The sequence below is a fragment of the Sipha flava genome, unplaced genomic scaffold, assembly GCF_003268045.1.
Source record: "Sipha flava isolate LNK unplaced genomic scaffold, YSA_version1 103_pilon_pilon, whole genome shotgun sequence".
Lineage (NCBI taxonomy): Eukaryota > Metazoa > Arthropoda > Insecta > Hemiptera > Aphididae > Sipha > Sipha flava.
Genome location: NW_020271717.1, coordinates 707,827 through 728,054, shown reverse-complemented (window position 1 = coordinate 728,054; position 20,228 = coordinate 707,827). Strand labels below are relative to the sequence as shown.

General features: G+C 30.7%; 1 pseudogene; it reads left to right on the top strand.

Moving 5' to 3' along the window:
- The window catches only part of LOC112682706, a 39,020-nt pseudogene extending 29,760 nt beyond the window's left edge, over positions 1 to 9,260 (top strand).
- Positions 9,261 to 20,228: the final 10,968 nt, after the last annotated feature.

Here is a 20,228-nt window from a genome sequence, read left to right as displayed (position 1 = left end):
AGTACATCTTATAAATTGTACTACGATTGTATGATTGAAAATAAATATATCTCAATCATAGCGTTTTTCGACATAAAATTCAGGCTTGATATTAAAACCAAGTAATAATACATAATTCAAATACAATTCGAACTCGTTACAATTGTAATGGTGCATAAAAATGTTGCGTTTCAGTACAACGTAAATGTTAAACATTTGAAGTTATATAAATAACAATGTTCAGGATCAATATTATTTCATTAAATATTGTACAGCATTGAACATTTTTCTTGTATTTTGCAGTGTATAAAATTTACAAAAAATATTTGATCCTACCACAATAAATAATTTCGAGATATTATTAAATCTTTAAAATCGATCGGTGAGTGGGACATTTCTGTGGACGATTTTCAAAAATGTGGATTCATTTTTTTGTAAATTCTTTACTACCGAGAACATATACCGTAATATTTAGGAACCAAATATATTTTACACGTTCTCTTTTTTTTTTTTTTTTTTTTTTTTTTTTTATTCAGTTGTTACAGTTTGTGAATTTATGTCACATTTCTTGTGCCTTCAAAAACCTTTTGCGAGGAGCAAACAAAATCATTACAGAACCACTTGCCTTCCCGTTGCTACTCGCGTGGAACTTGTAAACGACGAAATACATTTTTAATAACAGCCATTATACATGGTTGGAAATGTTCGATGGCTATAAAATTATACTTAACGTACAAAGATATCAAAAGATCCATTAATGTTTTGAATGCATGTCATGTTCACCTGTATACGTATAGTTTCTTGTAATTTTTGTTGATGCCAAATACAAAAATCCTGGGTAATTTTTTTTTATGTTTTAAATGACGTTAATGCAATTTTCTTGTGTATTGTTTTAAAGTTGCATTTCATTCACTATATCATACACTATAGGTATATATCCCCCGTTGCACAGAACAGTTAAAAAATATTGTAAAACAAATTATAAATAACCATGTACAACAATTACATGAGCCCCAATGATTAAAAACTTATTTGCTGTTAAATTATAAGTAAAAATTAGATTACGTTTTTGCCAGCTAGTGTTATTTTAATTAATTAAACGTGCTAACGACCGTATATGATCCGTTAAACATTGCATAAAAAATAAAATAACAATAAAAATCTTATAAATTTATACTCAAAAGTTTGTGTAGCAAATTATTTTCTGTTATACTAATTTGGAGTCGACGTGATGAGACTACCAAATTGTGTTTTTTTATAAAAAACAACTATCGCCACCGACTGTTGGTCATTTCGTTCGCTAGGTTATTCCGAACAGGAAACGTCCTGAAATATATTTCAAATACTATTAGTTTTCCAAACGTTACCATCGTTCTTTTTAATACGATTAACGGGACCGTTGAGCGCTTAAATTGCAACTTTTATAAAATAAAAGCTAAACATAAGTAGGTACCGGTACGATTCTCATTATTATAGTATTCTCGAACAGAACGTGATCGGAAGATATATGGGTTAAGTACAACGCAAATGCGATATTATATGGCAACAAAACGGTATAATATGCTCTTATATTCCATTAAATAACTAGAAAAAAAAAATGGTACGATTTAAATTTTTGGTGGTCAGAATCGTCAACATTTGTTTAGTATTTTATATTCATACGTACTTGAGCAATATTTCGAATACGGTACACTAAGGGTACAGCTGTCTTTTAAAATACTCGTTTTCGTTGAATTGTTGAGTATTTATTCGAGTAGTTATGTGAATAGAAAGGATAGGATTTCATTCTTTACGGGTCAGTCAGATTAATTTGTAATGCTTTTATCGCTTTCATGATTGCTTATGTCAAAGTTTGATACTTGTTTATTATTCTTATCAAATAATTGTAGTACGATTGAAAACCGTCACCAAGAGCTGCAATAATCATATTCCATTAACTATTTTTTTTAAAATTATTCGTAACACTATTTTAGGTATAGTTTGCAGATTATGCAACAAATAATAATACCACACTGGTTTTCAAATAGATGCCTAATTACAATTACTCGTAATCGAAAATTCAATTAAAATATTTTCAAAAATAATTCATCCCAATTAATGCACACGTGTATGGCGCACACTGTCTCATGATATATTTATCGTGGACGAATATAAAAAAAAGCCTTCAGTTTGGTCTGTTGGCGATTGCATTAGTAACCTTACAATAGTATTTTAACAATCAAAAAAATAGATGTCTCCATACAACAACATTTAATGATTTTTCGTTTTGTATACATATATGTTCATGTGTGAGATCCGGAATATTAAAAACATTAATCATGAAAATCTGCGAGTTCGTGGATTCTTTGGATCCGTACCTGTGTATTGTTTACCGTATGGATAATGTACGGACGAAATAAATTCCTTTTGATTAAAAATTTTATCCGAGATCTACAGTTATCAGCTGTTGAGATCGCTTTAATTTGCATCCGATTTCTGAATTTTGATTTTCGACGCAATCCCAAGTAGTTTTTTTAACGTACTTTAACATTGCGGCCTGGGCGCACTTTGTGTACGTGTATCGGTGCCGATAACGTCGTGCGAGACATTATTGGTCCGTGGTTGCACCGGTAAAATATTTTATTAAATTAATACGAACGTGGTATGCAGAGGCGGATCCATACCGTGATAACGGGGGGGGGGGGGGGGATTTTTAACAAACACACATGATATAGATATTTATATAGATAAAATTAAAAATATTAATTTTGATATAGGTTATTTATTTAAATAAAAAAAGTTTTAAAAAAAAATTATATACAGTTGAACCAAAATTTATCGTATTTCGATTATTCGCGATCTCGATTAATCGTGCTCAGTCTTCCAAAATTATCGTCACTCGAAATTGTTCGTCTGAAAATTTTAATTAGGTTGGACGAACGCATTTTTATATTATGTACAGATTATCGAAAAACGTAAACGAACTTTTCAGCGATAAAAATATGTCACTGGTAGATATGAGTTATTTAAAATTAATAGAGTCTAATAGAAGTTCTTCAACAATCATATTTATCTAATCACGTTATAACTAATACATATGGGAAATTTTTAAGTCTGTTGAATTTGTTTCATATTATTTAGTGTATTTTTAGCTTTTGCTATAGCCGTTTCAAAAACAGTCATTGAGAAAATAATATCGTACACACTTAATATGGATATGAAATTATAAATTTTTTCATAATGCGTATAATAAAAAGTCTCGATTAATCGTGTTTTTCATTTTTCCGTGTGACCCTTCCCCACCATTGCCCCAGATAATCGAGGTTCTACTGTTGTAATAATAATAATAATTTATTTTAGTTATTCCAATAAGTCTCAAAACAATAGAGTTTATAAATTACAAATTTGTTGATTATAGAGGTACAGAACGATTTTTACGTTGGTCGTCATCAGTTATCACGTTTCGGAAACACAATATTTGGTTACGAATATTTAACATCATGATAAAAGTATATAACTATAACATCAACATATCACCAAATAATAAATATAAGTGATAACATAGTACCAGCATAAGTTTGGTATAAAAAAAAAAAAGTAGTTTAAGATTTCCCTATTTATCCTTGAATTAATTACGTCAAAAACTAATGTCTGCTACGGTGAACGGGGGGGGGGGGAATTGCCCCATTCGCCCCTTTCTGAATCCGCCCCTGGTCCTAAGGATTGAATACGCTATTAAACACAATGATCACGTTGTGTTATGAAACGCAAATGAATGTATACCGTAATTGACCGTACGGACAGAGGTCCGCGACCGGTCCGCGCTGTTCGGACGGTGCCACCAACAACAAATATGGTAATACGTTTGTAAACGTCGTCCAAATTTCGTTGACAAAATTATTGGCTACCGAAATCGTTCCAAAATCATCGTCGCGACGACGCAATAGATCGATCGATCATTCGGCAATACCGGAATCCACGTGTATTATGTATCGAAGATTCTCGAGCTACAATTTAATACATATTTCACGTATCGTATGCATACACACGAAACACCTATTTCTGCGCCGAAATTCGTGCACTTAGTCGTGTGACCTTTTTTTTCCCCTGGGCGTGGACAGGACTCGGGTTAATCAACTCCGCTGCTGTCGATACCGGTGGTACGGTTACAATAATACGGTTGAGGGGGGAAGGAATGAAATTAGTTTTCGTCCCACACAACGGACCGCACTACAATATTGTCTCGTTACGAATAATATCAAAAAACCACGATATGTACGCGAGTAATACGTACATGAACAGAAATAGTGTTTAAAATAATAATTGTATCGTAGAAAACGGCCAAGTGATTAAATCTCTAGTAGTGGATAATAAACGGATTTGCTATGTGGAATTGGAAACGATATCATTAATCGGTCAATACTGCTAGACGTGTTTAGCTGTGCGTATACAGTGCGTCCCGTATGTCACATGATCATTGTATTTCCATACAAAATAAACGTTTTCTTGGATTATATTTATCACCAATGTCGAGTAAATCGAAATTTTATAGAACGATTGACAAAACAAATTTCGAAAACTACCAACAATTTGAATAATTTCGACTCATGTGTCCGCGAAAACTCATTAAAAGAAAAAAAGTCGAAACCCCAGAGACCGCCCAGATAGCAATTGTGTGATGATAATAATATAATATTATTATTATTACAGTATTTAAATAATATTATATAAAAAATGTTATTAAAATAACATAATTATCTTATTAATATAATATCGTTTCAGTAATTCAATAATAATATTTTTTTTATACAGTAATACAAATATTATTTTAAGTATATTATAATAAAATTATTATAATATAATTGTTATAATATTTTTTCCGTATTTAATTATTAATAATATTATAATATATTTTATGTATGGTAATAATAATAATAATAAAGTTATTATAATATTTTTGGTAAAATTAGTTAATAATAATATTTGAATGTTTTCAACATACGGTATTATATTAATACTATTTAATTATAATTAAGTAAGGGCTGGGACGGCGTGAGGGTAGGTTAATAGGGACAGTTGCCCAGGGCCCCGCGCCTTATATTATAATTAAGGCCCCGCTGTTCTGATTTAACTGAACTTAAAATATTTTATTAATAGAAATTATAAGACTCAACATTTATTTTGCCCAGGGCCTCGCAAACTCTAGCACAGTTATTGAGTAAGGATATATATAAAGTGTATGTAATACGTCGCTTTTAAAATACAGATTAGGCATAATAATAAATATTACTATGCATAAAGATGAATAAGAGTGAACCTAGCTATTTATAGGTACATTAATTCTAAAAAAATTTGTCAAATGTGTATGAATAAGTGTACAATTAGTAACCATTAATCAGCATTTATAATTTATGTTGTCACTTGGTGTACGTGCGGGCTCGTCGCAAGTCACTCGTCTCTCCAAGTTGCAATACGTAGTACGTACCCTATTGTTGTTATTCTATAAATAAATATATTTCCAGTAACGGGCTCTTATCGTACCGGATCGTCGCACGTCTATCGTCTTTCCAACTCACAATACGTACCCTACCAATGGTTTTTACCTATTATTCTATAAATAAATATATTTCAGTAACGGGCTTTTAAATCTTATAAACATTTTGTGGATGTATTTGTAATTCTGATGCCGCTGTTTGTATTGTGCCTGTGTCAATTTGTCAAGTTACACTTGAATACTTGATTGTGTTAGCCAATTTGACATCGCCGTCGCTATATTATTATACTTATTGAAGTGTACAGTGTAGTACAGTGGTGGCCAAACTTTTTTTCCTCGGGCCATAAAAAACAACTTTTTTTTTTATCGCGGGCCATAAAAAAATGCATTCTAAATTTTTTTTTACGTAAATGCAAAATATTACAGTTATACAAATAAGTGCTGTAATATAGAAGACTTTCGCGGGCCAGATATTAAATGATGGCGGGCCGGATTTGGCCCGCGGGCCGTGGTTTGGCCACCACTGGTGTAGTATGTGCACGTAATATTTTAAAATTCTTAGTCGTCTTTGACACTATAGTATTATACTTATACTAGTATTATAGTTTTGTGTTTCAACTTGATAGAGATCTAAGGTAAGCTATAATATAAAATATTCGTTTTGCATGCTAGCGTGTTACTAAAATATTTTAAATTTTTGTACAACCACACGAAGATAATAGTGTGCAACTAATTATTATATGTATTTGTATACATGGCCGTATCTAGAAACTCTTTTCGGGAGGGGTCCAAAACATATATAATTGTATATTATAATTTTATTGGATTTAGATTTTAACTTTTCATATTTGGATAAAAGTAAGAGACGGAAAAAGATTTAATCTTGGTAAATTATAGGTACTTAAGTAAAATCCAAATATCCAATATAGTATCATACTAGTGTAACTTGCTCGATATAAAACCATCAGTAATAAGTTATAACAATTTTTTACCATAATCATTATATCAATACGGTTTATTGTACCATGCTGAGTATGACTGCACATCTTCCACAGTAAGGAGGCCACTTTTAAATCTAAATTCTTGGCCTTAAAATCTGTTTATCAGACTCCATATCAATCATTATAAAACTAAGTGGTTGTATTACTGTATTAGTTTACATTTGTTGGCTGTAGTTAAAATTAATAAGAGTAATATTTACCTATTTCTAGAATATGTTATTATTAAATGATAAATTATAGGGAATTTATAATCTCTAGTTATTCACTGTTCAATTATTGTTTTTCATTACCTACCTAAACTAAAAATGATGCATTTTTTGGGTTTATTGTACTTACCTATTTCTTATTTTTACAGTTTTTCAATTAACTATTAGGTACCTATTTGTAATAACTAATAACTATTTTATTACTGTATATCTCTGATGTTCAATAATAGTAATTAATTAAGTTTTAAAAATAATAATTATTAATATATTGTAGAAATTATAACATCTGAGATTTATAAATGTGTATTATGGGGATAATATTCATCCAAAACTAAACAAAGAAAAACTGAAAGGTAATTATTTAAGGTAAAATTATTTTATTGACTAACTATGTAATAACTTTCATTCTTATCAATTAAAAATAAAATAATACTGATTAGAAAAAAAAAATTACATGGCCAAAAAAAGATGCTAAAAAGCCTATACAACGTAGGACTATTCCAAATAAATTTGATTTTAATTATTTTAAATCAAGAATTTTGAAAAAAGGCATTGGTAAATATTTTATTAATAGGTAGTTTGTTTTAATTTTTTACTAATTATTTACTTAATAGGAACATTACATGAAGCTAGAGAAAAAGTTAAATTAGCAGAGGATACAAGTGACCTATCTAATATTGAAAATTCAAAATGGAAAAAAAAAACTACAGCTATAAATTTAGAACCTCCTCAGTATATTGAAAAGTTACATAAAAATAAACAAAATGGTAAATACCTATTGAATATTTACTTTTTATACGCATGATTTAATTTATCTAAGTACTTAAATAATATGTATTGTTATAATTATTTTAATAACTAGTTAATTGTCTTTTTAGATAATTTAGAAGCTAGGAAGGTAGATTCTGATACTTCAATAACATTGATGACTTCACCCAAATTGCAGAAAACAGGTACTAATTATAGTATGTTTACCTTTTTTGTTTTAATAAATTGGTTATAACTATTAAAGTTTTCATTTTGTAATTCATTTGTAAATTTTGACCACGAGTTAGATTATAGTTATAAAAAAAGCAGTACAATAAAGAATTATAAGACACAATCGTTAAAATCAAAACTAAATATGCCTGGTTCTAGTTTTTCTAATAAGGGTATATTATAGTAATTGAAGCATATATTTAAAGCTTTTATTTATTGATCTTCAATTATGTTGTTTTAAGATAATGATGTTTAGATGTCAGATTGCCCTCCTTCAAAAGTAAAAAGAACTCTTTTTAAACCAAGTACATCAATTCAAGGTATTTTATTATTTATATTTGATACTCTAATTTAGTTAAAAATTATATTTTATTATTTAACACGTTAAATGTATATATTATTAACAGAGAATACATCTTCATCGACTACTCCAGAAAGTACTCATGAAATATCATTCATAATCTATATAACATCTTCTCCATTTAAGGTCACTCCACAAGACAACTACCAATCATTAATCCCTGTTGTGCAAGAAGAAATAGTGTTACGAGGTAAATATGTTACCTGTAAAACTATATAATGGTCATGACTTATGACTGAGTATGTATTATATATTACAATATAACTCATTGTTTTCCTTAAATTATGTTGATACCAAAAAGTTATCCAATCTTTGTCATAAACCATCTACACCAATTAAACACAACTTTAATGATGATTTAGAACTCAAAACATAATGCCTAAACCATATACATCTAAACAATACAATAATTATATTTTTAAAGATTTTATTAAATTAATTAATATTTATAAGAATTAATAATGGTCTATTAATTTGTTTAAACATAGTATTTTCCCCCATTACAGATATTTTGAAGAGGATACTAAATGTAGTATTAAAGATAAGATATGATGTACAGTCCATTCAACAGAAGCAGATGGAAATGGAACATACTCTAATAGATACAATACAACAAGTAAATGAAACCAAAGGCTCCATTCACCAAAATATATCAACAGAAGGAGAAGATTTTTATTTGATGATCCCCATTATGGATGAAGAACAATTATTTATTTTTGAAGAGAAACTTTTGGAAAAGTCTTATAAATCATGTGTTGTAAGTGAAAATATGTATAATATTTTTAATTTTCATGAATTATTTTTTTATTAACAGTTTTAATTGTATAAAAATTATGAGAAATTTATAAATGAAAATTATCAAACACATTTGTATAGGTAAATGAGCTCAAACGTCTTCAAAAAAAGAACTTAATTCTACGGTACGAAGCTTACTAAAAGCACTTTTCAATGATAATGTTTTAAAAGAATATAGTTATGTTGGACAAAAAAGAAAGAAAATTTTCTGTTCACTAAGATCATGTGCAATAGTTTTTGGTGAGTGTTTTCTTATAATATGTTTTGTTATTTTTTTCCAGTTCAACTATATAGTTAATATTCCATGACAAGTTAATAATCTGCATATTTTATTACAGAAACCATTAGAAAAATGAAAAACTTCCAAAGTTCAACTAATGCAGCTATTGAAGATCCAATTAAAAAATATATTGCTGGTGCTGCATTTAGAAAATCTTCTAAAAATATAGATTAACAACAAATTTAAAATTGCCATATTATTCTATTTAAACAAACATTTTAAAGATGTAAAATACTTATTTATTAATCTCAATTTAGTACATATTTGTATTATATTATTACTAAGTTTGTTATTTTTATTTTATGCTACTATGTAGGATTATCCTATAACTATTCTTTTAAAAGCTATACATTTATGTTTTCCTTATTATAAATGAAAGAGATATTTAAGAAATATTTATTGTTTACTGGCTGCATTTTAATATAAATATCCATACAGTCTTGAAATGGTATGTTATAATAGCTATAATATGTTAAACTTAAATGTACAGCAGGGAATAAGTATTAATAGAAACTCATTGGCAACTATTATCTCCATAGCCTAAGGTATATTGGCTTATGGAAAAGCTATAGGAAAAGCTTTTTACAAAATTCATATAAAGCTTGAGTCAAAATACTGCTATCATTTTGTAAGCAGAAAATGTAAAAAAATATTATATTTAAATTTTTAGCTAAATGTTGGGTTTAAAAAACGTAACATTAATATTATAAAAACTTGTTGAATTATTATAATGTATTAATGAGAATGGAAAAACAATTGAAAAATCATTATTTTGGAATATTATAATGATATAGTTCTTATATTGTTTTTATAATATCCTTCTACAAATATTATAATAATGATGGTATTGTGGCCAAAAAATATAATTATAATATTATTATCATACTTTTGTACTTAATTTATAATGAATTAATATTGCTTAAATAATATTACTCATTTCAAGTGAAATGTTATAATAACGTTATAATATTATGATTTTGCTATCTGGGCGTTGAACCCCACAGGAATGATTGCGTAATATTGTTGTATTGGTCTTTTAAACTTGAAACCGATGTATAGATAAGTTAATTTTTCAAAAAACATTTGATGTAGTAGTGGAACCAAATTCCCGAATAAGATAGGTTAAACTTTCAATATTTTAAATTTTGCAAAAATAAAATGGCCTCTATAATTTAGGAAATTCGAAAATGTCAAGTGCCTATAAACAACAAAAATTCCATTAAAATATTTTGAAACTATAAAATGACTTTAAAATGCAAATATTAGTACTCAGTAAAAGTTTCGAGTGAGTACGATTAATATTTGTAGGATAAAAACTAATTAAGTTATTTAAATAACTAATATCGTTTAATGGGTATTCGTCAACATTACATTTTGTTGTAACGTTTATAAAACTTTTTCACGATTTTCCAATAAAATTATATTTTTCACTGCAAATATTTAATCTTGTAGAAATCTTGTATCCAATTTTCAAGCCTTAAGTACAAAAATGCAGTAGCAAAACTCTATTAGAGGAGACAAAAATTAAAATTATTAAATTGTACTGTAATATAAAGTATAAATAAACACTGTTTTTATTAATACATTATAGTAATTGCAGGCTTATCAAACATTTATATTACTTTTTAAGTTAAATCTATTTTTTTAATTTTTGTTTCAGTGAAACACTTCACTACACCACTGTAAAATTGTTATATCACATACATTTTTAACTTCAATTTTCTTAATTTTATCGTTTTGTTAACATTTAATATTCAAACAATCATTTTCAATCATCTATAAAATGCTTATAGTTTATAATTATAATATTTTGAAAATTATATCATGTGTAGTGAAGCAGTGGTGTATACATAACTTTTATATGGGGGGGGGGGGGCAAAAAAATTATTATGGAAGAAAAATTCCTAAGCCTAAGTATCTGCCAATTTCAATAATAAATAATAATATATATATATATTGAATGTGTCAAAATAATAATTTACAATAAATCCTTGCAATATTTTTTTGTTTCCTTATAATTTCCTTACATTAATAACACTATTTTATACAATTTTAAAAAGACCTGTGGGGAGGGATCTGATCGGTATACGCCCCTGTAGTGAAGAGCTGTTTATGCTTTCAGTTAAAATTTCAAGTCTCTACGATTATTATTTTTTGAGTTACAATGAAAGCAAACATTTGATTTTGTCAAAAACCGGTATTCCATATATTTTGCCGTTTGCTTTTAACTTTTCGTTAGTTCGGTTATTGAAACCATACAATAATAATTCTGTTTTTATAGATAATTTATACTTTTCTGCAGATGATTTAAATATTATATCGTCAAACGTAAACTTTATTGTGAAAAATCTAGGGCGCAAAAATAGTAATTTGTCACGGATAGTACAAAGGACGAAACGGAACGCATAATGTGTATAGGAGAAAAAAATTGACAATAATACACGACGAACAGCTGCCACACTGTACTACATTTAGACCTACATATTGTCGTGTGTAATCCGCCACAATATTTAATATTGTAAACATGAAAATCGACATAATCGTTGCGCTGGTTTAACAAAACACGATCAGCCGTATATGCGTACCGAAAATGGTGTACCTACCTATCACACTGTGACAAGTATAATGATGTCTTAGGTTATCAATAAGGTGACGTCGATTGTTTTGAACGTTCAGATTACATGCACGAATTGACAATTTTAATTAAACGAACCAACTTATAAGGTATGTGTGTTTACACGCGTATGTGTCATGTGTGTGTGTGTATAGGTGTATTTTTTAATGGCTCAGCGGAGTAGGTTAAACCCACTTACGGTATTTTTAAATATTGTTATTATATTTGTTGCAAATAATGTTTTCTGTTTTTCGTCCAACGTATCGTACGTTATAGTGCAACGGTTAGCTGCAGTCGTAGTTCTAATTACATACATTATGATCGCAAACGAATACTATTTGCGACGCGCGATATTTTCCAGTCAAACGCGATTGGTGCACAGCAATTATTTGAAAACCTTTGGACTCAGCAGGCAGTAAATACATACGCGTACAGGTATTCCAGTGTAAGCCCTGTGCACATTCTATAATATATATATACAACAGTTGCTTGCAGAATCGTGGTCGTCGAAAAGCGCAATGAGTGTTGAAGAGCGATTGTCCGGGAGACAGTACGTGTTTGAAAATCGATTGCACATTGACGGCGAGACGACCAGAATTTTTGCGATAAATTCGCATTAGCCGAATGACGACGTTTCAACCGGCGAAGAGGTTTGCCCGGACAAGAACTGAGGCCCCGAAATACTAAAAAAACGTCCGAGAAGAAGATTTAAGAGAAGGTAGTAAACAATAAAATTTTTTTTATCGCTTTTCACTGATACATCGTCCACGTGGATATGTCTTACATACAACACAAATATGCAAAGTGCACCCTGACGACGATTCGGTTATCATTGCAAGTCCATGATCAAATCACAGTAGCAATCGATTATGTTTTTTACTGAATCGCTTACACAACTTACTATGATTTCGTTTTTTACTATGCGTTCACTAACCGAATTGTTGTTGCGGAAACGGTGCATTTCACTCGTTTGGGATTTTCACTCGAAGAATGTGACATCTGGGCATAACGTATCGGACAACATTTTAGCACGGCCACCTAGCGATAAGACATACCCGTGTCAACGACGACAACTCGAGATGCGTAAGGCGTATTTGGTTTTTAGACAAAACAGGTAGTCGTTTTCGTTTTCGATAACAAATGTTCGGATCACAGAGGCAAACAACACGAGTTCGCCTATGGAAGTCGAGAGCCGCAAAGGAACGCAATATGTGTGAAAGTCTGCGGTGATATCTCAGATATGTGTGGTAGGTGTCTCATAAAATCGTTAACCCCCGCATAAACTGGTGGCAGCGCGTTATTGTGTCACGACGAAAAACCGCGAGCCAAGACGCAAAAACCGGCAAATGACCGCGATCGGTCAATAGCCACGCTGGTAGCCAAGTGGTCCGACATGAATGTTGATATAATATTGTAATTTATTCACGGGCACCGTGAGGGGTGAGCAGTCGTCCGACTGCCGCGCACCGAAAAAACCGTCGGATCCGCGGGCAGAGCTTTCCGTCTCGGTCGATGACGTAGCACGTGATAAATTGCTACGGAACGTGTCTTGCGGAGATAACGTCGGGGGATGATGGATTCAGAGGGCGGTGAAAGGCGTGACGACGAAAAGCGGGACGAAAGCTCCGAAAAGGTCGAACGCGGAATTGGAACCCGAGAAATTAAACAGTTCGCACCTCAGAGGCGAAATAATAATAATGTATTGTACGACGAAAACGGTAGATGCCGGAACGACGCACACAGCTAAAAGGGCCCTGGCCGGAATAATTCCTTCGTTCGTCGGAACCCACGGTGACGGGTTTAGTGTCGAAATAGGTCCGGTTGGAATTTCTGTTAGTTCGTCGCCCGCGGTATTCGAAAATTACTAAGCTATACCATGATAAATATGGAATGCCTTCTGATTTTTATTTACATTTTTTTTTTTTTTTTTTTTAGTTTTTCGTCACCACTGGTTGTTAATCTGGACAACTGATGGTATGATAATTTATAGCACGGGAATGCTTCGAAAACTATATTTATCGATTTGGCAGTGGCTAATAATAATTTAATAATTTTATTATATTATTAAAACTGCGCCATTTCAGCTTTCACTGGCCTCCCTTTTGAAACGTTATTATTGTAAGCACCGCACGGTTCTGTTTTAAGCTAGAAACTTAATAATCTATCGTTGCGCTGCGGTATATGTTATTATTTCGGAAAATCCGATGCAGACTACAATCAAATTTACCACGTGATACTCGTATACTCTGCGTTTCAATACAATCGTAACTAAAGGGGTTGTTTCGATGTCGTCTATTGTTTTACACACATTTACGTTTTCGATTTCGAAATCGTTTTGTTTTGATTGAAAAAATTCTGTTTCTATTTTATACTCCGGTTGCAGTAACAGATGCAGAATCTCGTGGCGTACTCGTAGGTCACGGTCAATAGCCTTTAAAGTTCCGTAAAACAATGATGTGCTGTACGTACATTTATTAAACAGAATTTATTTTTCATGCAACATATTGGTCTGAGAGTAATTCGTTTTCTTCGACATACGATATGACCAACAACGTGATAAAATATGTATGATTTCATTAATCGTTATCTTTCGGTTTATGACCACAGAGGGACAGTAACTTTGAAAATATAATCACGTTTGTGTTTCCAGTAAAGTGCCGACGAGAGTCCACGAGGGTAAAACCTAACGGAAAAGATTCGAACATGATACCAAGACCAATGCATTATCTAAACTAAATTTAATAAAACGTATACGGTGAATAATAAAAAAAGAGTTGTACAACCTGAAGTCGGATGGCCGAAATATAACAGCTGCGGTGACGAGTAAATAATCGTAACCCGTTTAGTATTCGACTACGGTATATAGCCGAAGAAATCAATTAAGTTCCGTAGCGGTTGAATACTTAATAAGATACGACCGCGTTGTTTTGGCATAACACGTTAAACGCATTATAATAATGATTTCATTCTAAAAGTCAAACAAGCAAATAATTCATGCAACCCTTAATAAAAGTATGGAAAAATGTTGTATTTTGTGCGTTATAAATACATTATTTATAATAATATGTTCCGTGGATGTTTGATAGTTTCCAGGATAATGATATTTGTCCGTGTGTACATATTATAGTATTGTATACATTATATATATATATAAGTACTACTGTATTTGCTTGTTTTGTATCACTATAATATTTGTATGTGAATTTATTTTTATTTTTCCATTTAATTTTTCATAAGTTGTTTATAATAAGCCTTTCATTTTCGATTTAACAACATTTTGTTCATCGACACACTACTGTTTGTAGATATCAATATATTTTAATAGACTAGAAAAAACTTATCAATAATTTTTATCAGCGGTGGTTCCTAACCTTTTTAGTTGAAAGGACTACTGTTCAAATAAAAAAAAAAAAAAAAACATTGAGTCCCACTAATTCTTAATCAATAAGCAAAAAAAAAAAAAAAAACAAAAATAATTGACACTAATAATCGTATGACGAATGGATTTTTATACGTATGTGTTTTTGTGCATATTGGTAATTAGAAAAAACATATAAGGAACATATAAATGTATATCGGTAAACTATATTTTTATTCCATATTGAATAACATGCTTTTATGGAAATAAAGATTCAAAAAAATTTATTAGCGGACAAGAATAAAATGCATTCGATGATCGGTCAAAGATTAGTTTAGTTAAAATCGATCCCGATAATGGTTCGAACTGCGCACTGCAGCTGGTAACATGATGCAACGTAAAAACCACATGGTGTTTAAGTAAAATTACAAGAATAATACGATATCCGACGTTATTCCCGTAATTTACGAAGGATTTAAAAACGTATATAGTTCCTCTTTCTCCCCTGTTGGTTTTATTTATGAGGATTTATGCAGTCGCGTGTCAATTTGTCGTTGCGTCTTCTCGGTGTCGCATTAATAATCCGACTAATTTTGCGCTCTATACTTTCTTTTCTTCCTTATAAATGTGTTTTGTTTATACACGTCTACATATATTATATATGTATATATATTTGTATAGTTAAACCAACCGCGGGCATTAGCCAGTGAAATGTAGATTAATCATCTGGTCAATTAGAAACCAGTTACTACGCTGTGATACGGGAGTGCGTGTGTACTGAATCGTTATGACAACTGCTGCGGCGGGATCAGACATTGAGAATTGTGAAGTAAATAGTATATATATGTATACTTGTTGCGCATGGGACATCTCGAGCACCTCTAATCCTTCGGAAATAGGATCGCGCCTTCTGGAAAGTCTTATATTTATATATAAACTACTTTCCAACTAAAAATGGGATTTAACGAAATAACACACGTCCATGGCCGCCATTCGGTTCCATATATTATTTTGTGCGGGGAAGAGTTTATCTCTCGCAGTCGCCGTTCTCCGTCCGCCCTCACATATTCGTGTTCGCTGTACACATGCAACGCGATGTGATTACACCGAATCCTGGTACACGAAAGTTTTCACGGCGAACGGAAACAAATAAAAAAAAAAAAAATTTAAAAAAGTTAAAATTAATAATAAAATATCCCGGCTGTATGAATTACGCAGAGCCGACGACGAAATTGCGCAAAACGCGCGCGCTTGTAGGTAATTAGTGTAAACCGTAATATATGTAAATATTGTCTTGGTACGGCACGTATCCGCTTCGAGTGTTAAAGTTGAAAATGATTTTACGTTTTAAACGTATCAACGAATTAATGTTTTGTTACTTCGTCGGATTAGTTTGCACACAAGTGTGCGTACTATAGCGCGTTTCGGAAAAGATAATATAATCACACAGTTATCATTGTGCGTTCAACGTCTAAGGTCATATCCGATAATTATTACACCGTTCGGTCTCTAATCTATTAATTAATTAACGTTTATTTCGTTTAAACTAAATTTCCACTGTTTTAACACGCTATGCGTGGTTTGCACATTTTGCGTGGATATTTGTGGAGGAGATGATTTACAGTGTATGAAATGTAAGGACAATTTGCATTTTTCATGTACCAGCATGAAGGAAGAAATTTTTCAAAAATGAACCAGTTAAAGAATGAAAAGTGATCCTGCATAAAATATAAAACAATGACGGAAGCGGTTTGTAATACAAGTTTCACGCAGGATGATGTTTCGTTTGTTGACTCAAATGAAAAGTTATCAACCTTAACCGATTCCGTCAAATTTATGAATAACCAGTTCGACGTTTTTGGCAAACAATTAAATGAGGTTTTATAATCAAATCGAAAAATTAATATCTTACGGTGTGTCTTAGAGTAAAAGTCAATTATAAACATTGTAGGTAGAGTTAATCGGAGTGCCTGAAGAAATTAATGAAAGTTGTAGAGAAGTTGTTGAACTTATTACATCTAAACTAGGAGTTAAGATAGTAGTCATTAATGCTTTTTTTACGCATTCTAAATCAAGTAATAGAACGAGAAAAATGATTGGAATACTTCACTTTTTAGAGAACAAACAAAATATAATGGAGTCTGCAAAAAAAAAAAAGGAAACTGAATGCAAATATGGTAAATGGAAAGTGGGAAAATGGAAGCATTTTCATAAACAATAAACTGTCATCGTACAACAGAGAATTATTTTATAAGACAAGAATGTTCGCTTAAGCAAATTAATTTAGGTTCGTTAGAATTTCGTACAAAAGCTATACAAGATTTTAAAAAATTTATAAACTACTTAAATCACAGAAAACTAATAATCACTTAAAAAAAAAACAAATTTTATAGATTTTACAATTAATATGGATGATAAAAGTTTTGATAACTTAGAATTTGATATTTATGATAATTTTGATTCTTGTAATGTTTTCGTATATCAAAAAATGTATAGAGTTTCTAGTGTTCAATACTTAAGTTAAATTATAGATAGTTGATAAAAACATGAAATGAAACTTATATGTAAATAATATTGTTATGCATACGTATTTATTATCGTTCAGCTTTTACAAACTACGGTCGTTTCTATAAATACAAACTATGCGTATAATTTATTTATCACTATTTCAGGCAATCTTCCAATATAGTTTATTAGTTTGGGGGGGGGGGGAAGAATGAACCAAAAATGAGTCTAGATCACTTCAACTTTTACAAAGAAAAAATTTATATTTGGTTGTTTTCAATACTTAATAAAATAATTAGGAACTATATTTAACTGTTGTAATCTATTATTAGTTATGAGTATTATAATTGTATATATAAATTCTTATATTCTAGTTTTTTATTTTATATATTACTGATATTGTTGATTTATTGTCAGCTTTTTCTACTTATAATTAAATTGTTCACAATACGTTATATAACTCTTTACTACTACCACAATCATGTAGTATCAAGGTGGTAGATATTTTATTTAAATAAAGAAAGAAAAAAAAAAACAACACGAGATGGCAACGAAACGCGTTATTATTATTTTTACGTTTGAATGTCAACCGCGTAGGAAGTTTCGCGTAACGATCGTTCACCGATCTCCTGCAGCAGCAGATACACCTAATATACGTATATTAAAAGCAATGGAAACAAGCACGTTATTACAATATTTATATAGTTATATAATATTATAATATCCCGAGGGTAATAAAAATGCTGTATAGTTTCGCGCGTCCTCCGCGGCCGTTAGTTTTTTCATCAAAAGTTCATCAAAATCACGACAACAATCGAATCCGTATTGTTCGTATCAATTCGTATTAATTCGATATTATTATTATTATTATTGTGATTATATGCTATACCGCAGCAACTGTATATAATATATGCGTGATAAAAATCGAATTTGCACTGGCAATCATAAAACTGAAATAAATAAATAAGCGGGCGACGGGGTAGAAAACACTTGCGAAACACGCACCATTAAACTTGTTTCGAATCATTATTATTTCAAAAGTTTTCGTGTAATATACACGTAGCACACTCGACGCGTACACAGTAGTTACACCGAGAACCGTATGCACGACGCAGGACGGACACGATCTGCGGGATTGTATTTATTTTCCTCGACTCGGTTGTGACAAGACGGTACGTGTGCATAATGTTTTCGAGAGTTCGTCAACAAACAAAAGCGTCGAAAACGCTTATTGAGTTTGTATGTAAGCAAAGAGTTTTCTTGTATACGTACTCGTGTGCACACGGGTGTTCATGGGAATATTTGAAATAACTCCAAGAGCAGAAGAAAAAATTACATTAATATATTAATAATACAATTTTTGTAATTGAAAACAAAATCTTTATTATGTACCTTTAACGGTCCAAAGGTTAAGAATAAAATTTCCAGTACTGTAACTATCCTCCATGGTACCCTTAGCAAATTTTATTTGTCACTTTTTTTTACAAAAAAAAAAAAATCGGTTTAACTCGAATGTGACCTTTTATTTTATAACCGTCTGTTTCGCCAACCTCTAGTTATTGACTATGTCTTGAAACATATGTTCGTAAGATGGTGTTCGTACACTTTCGATTATTTGTACGTATACTACTAAAATCAGGGTTTTGCACCCGAATCATATATTCGGGTTTCGGGTACTGGAAGTATTCAGGTGTTCAAACACCAGAATAATAAATCTAAATATACGTTTAGGTGTTAATAACCGTTATTATTTGGGTTACATATTGGTTAATACGGGTAGTCTAAGAAAAATCACAACTTTTTATTGAAAGCTAAGAAGCCTCTCCCCCTTAAAAAAAAAAAAAAAATTTATTCGAAAAAATGATTAATGCCACTTAAAACTTATAAAATAAAATTTTCTAACATGAACGTACAACATTTATTTTAGACCAAACTAGGGATATTAAAGTACAATAGTTATTAAGAACCTTTTATAGAAACTACAAGAATTAAGACAATTGGAAATCAATTAGGTATCTATTTATTTTTTTTTTTGGAAAATTTGATAGTTTGAGTCCTCATCACTTATATAAATCTATGATGTACCTATAATGTTATTATCCATAATGTTCATGCATTTTATAAGTTTCCATATATTTTATTTATCTGTTCATTATTTTAAACGTAGATAAATGTTAATCCAAACGGTCAAATAAATACCAGATAATAGTAAAAATATATTGTTTGAAATAATACTTATACTTTAATAATTTTATTGAGAAGAATCCTAATTATGCATTTGATAGATATAAATAAATCATAGTTAGAAAAACGGGTTGTTTTTTTTTTACAATATACTTATAACTTAACTTACAAATTATTCGTTAAATAATGCTTATCGAGTTAATTATTTCCAAAGGTTTCATTAGAACATCCTACGTTTATTTTGAACATAACTTCGAGTTCTCGGATTTTCCAGCACTGAGTGCAACTGTATGAATTGTACATACACAACGTTGTACACGTGTGCAAGCCTTGAAATACCATCATCGGGTACTAATGTGTAAGAACGCGGCCGTCGGATAATGAATCATTTCTTATCGGATTTCTAAACGTAAGGGTATTTATATTCCCGTGGTGGGTAGCTGTGGCATGCTAGTAGTGATTTTCAGTTTCCTCCGACCCGTGGCAATTAGTTA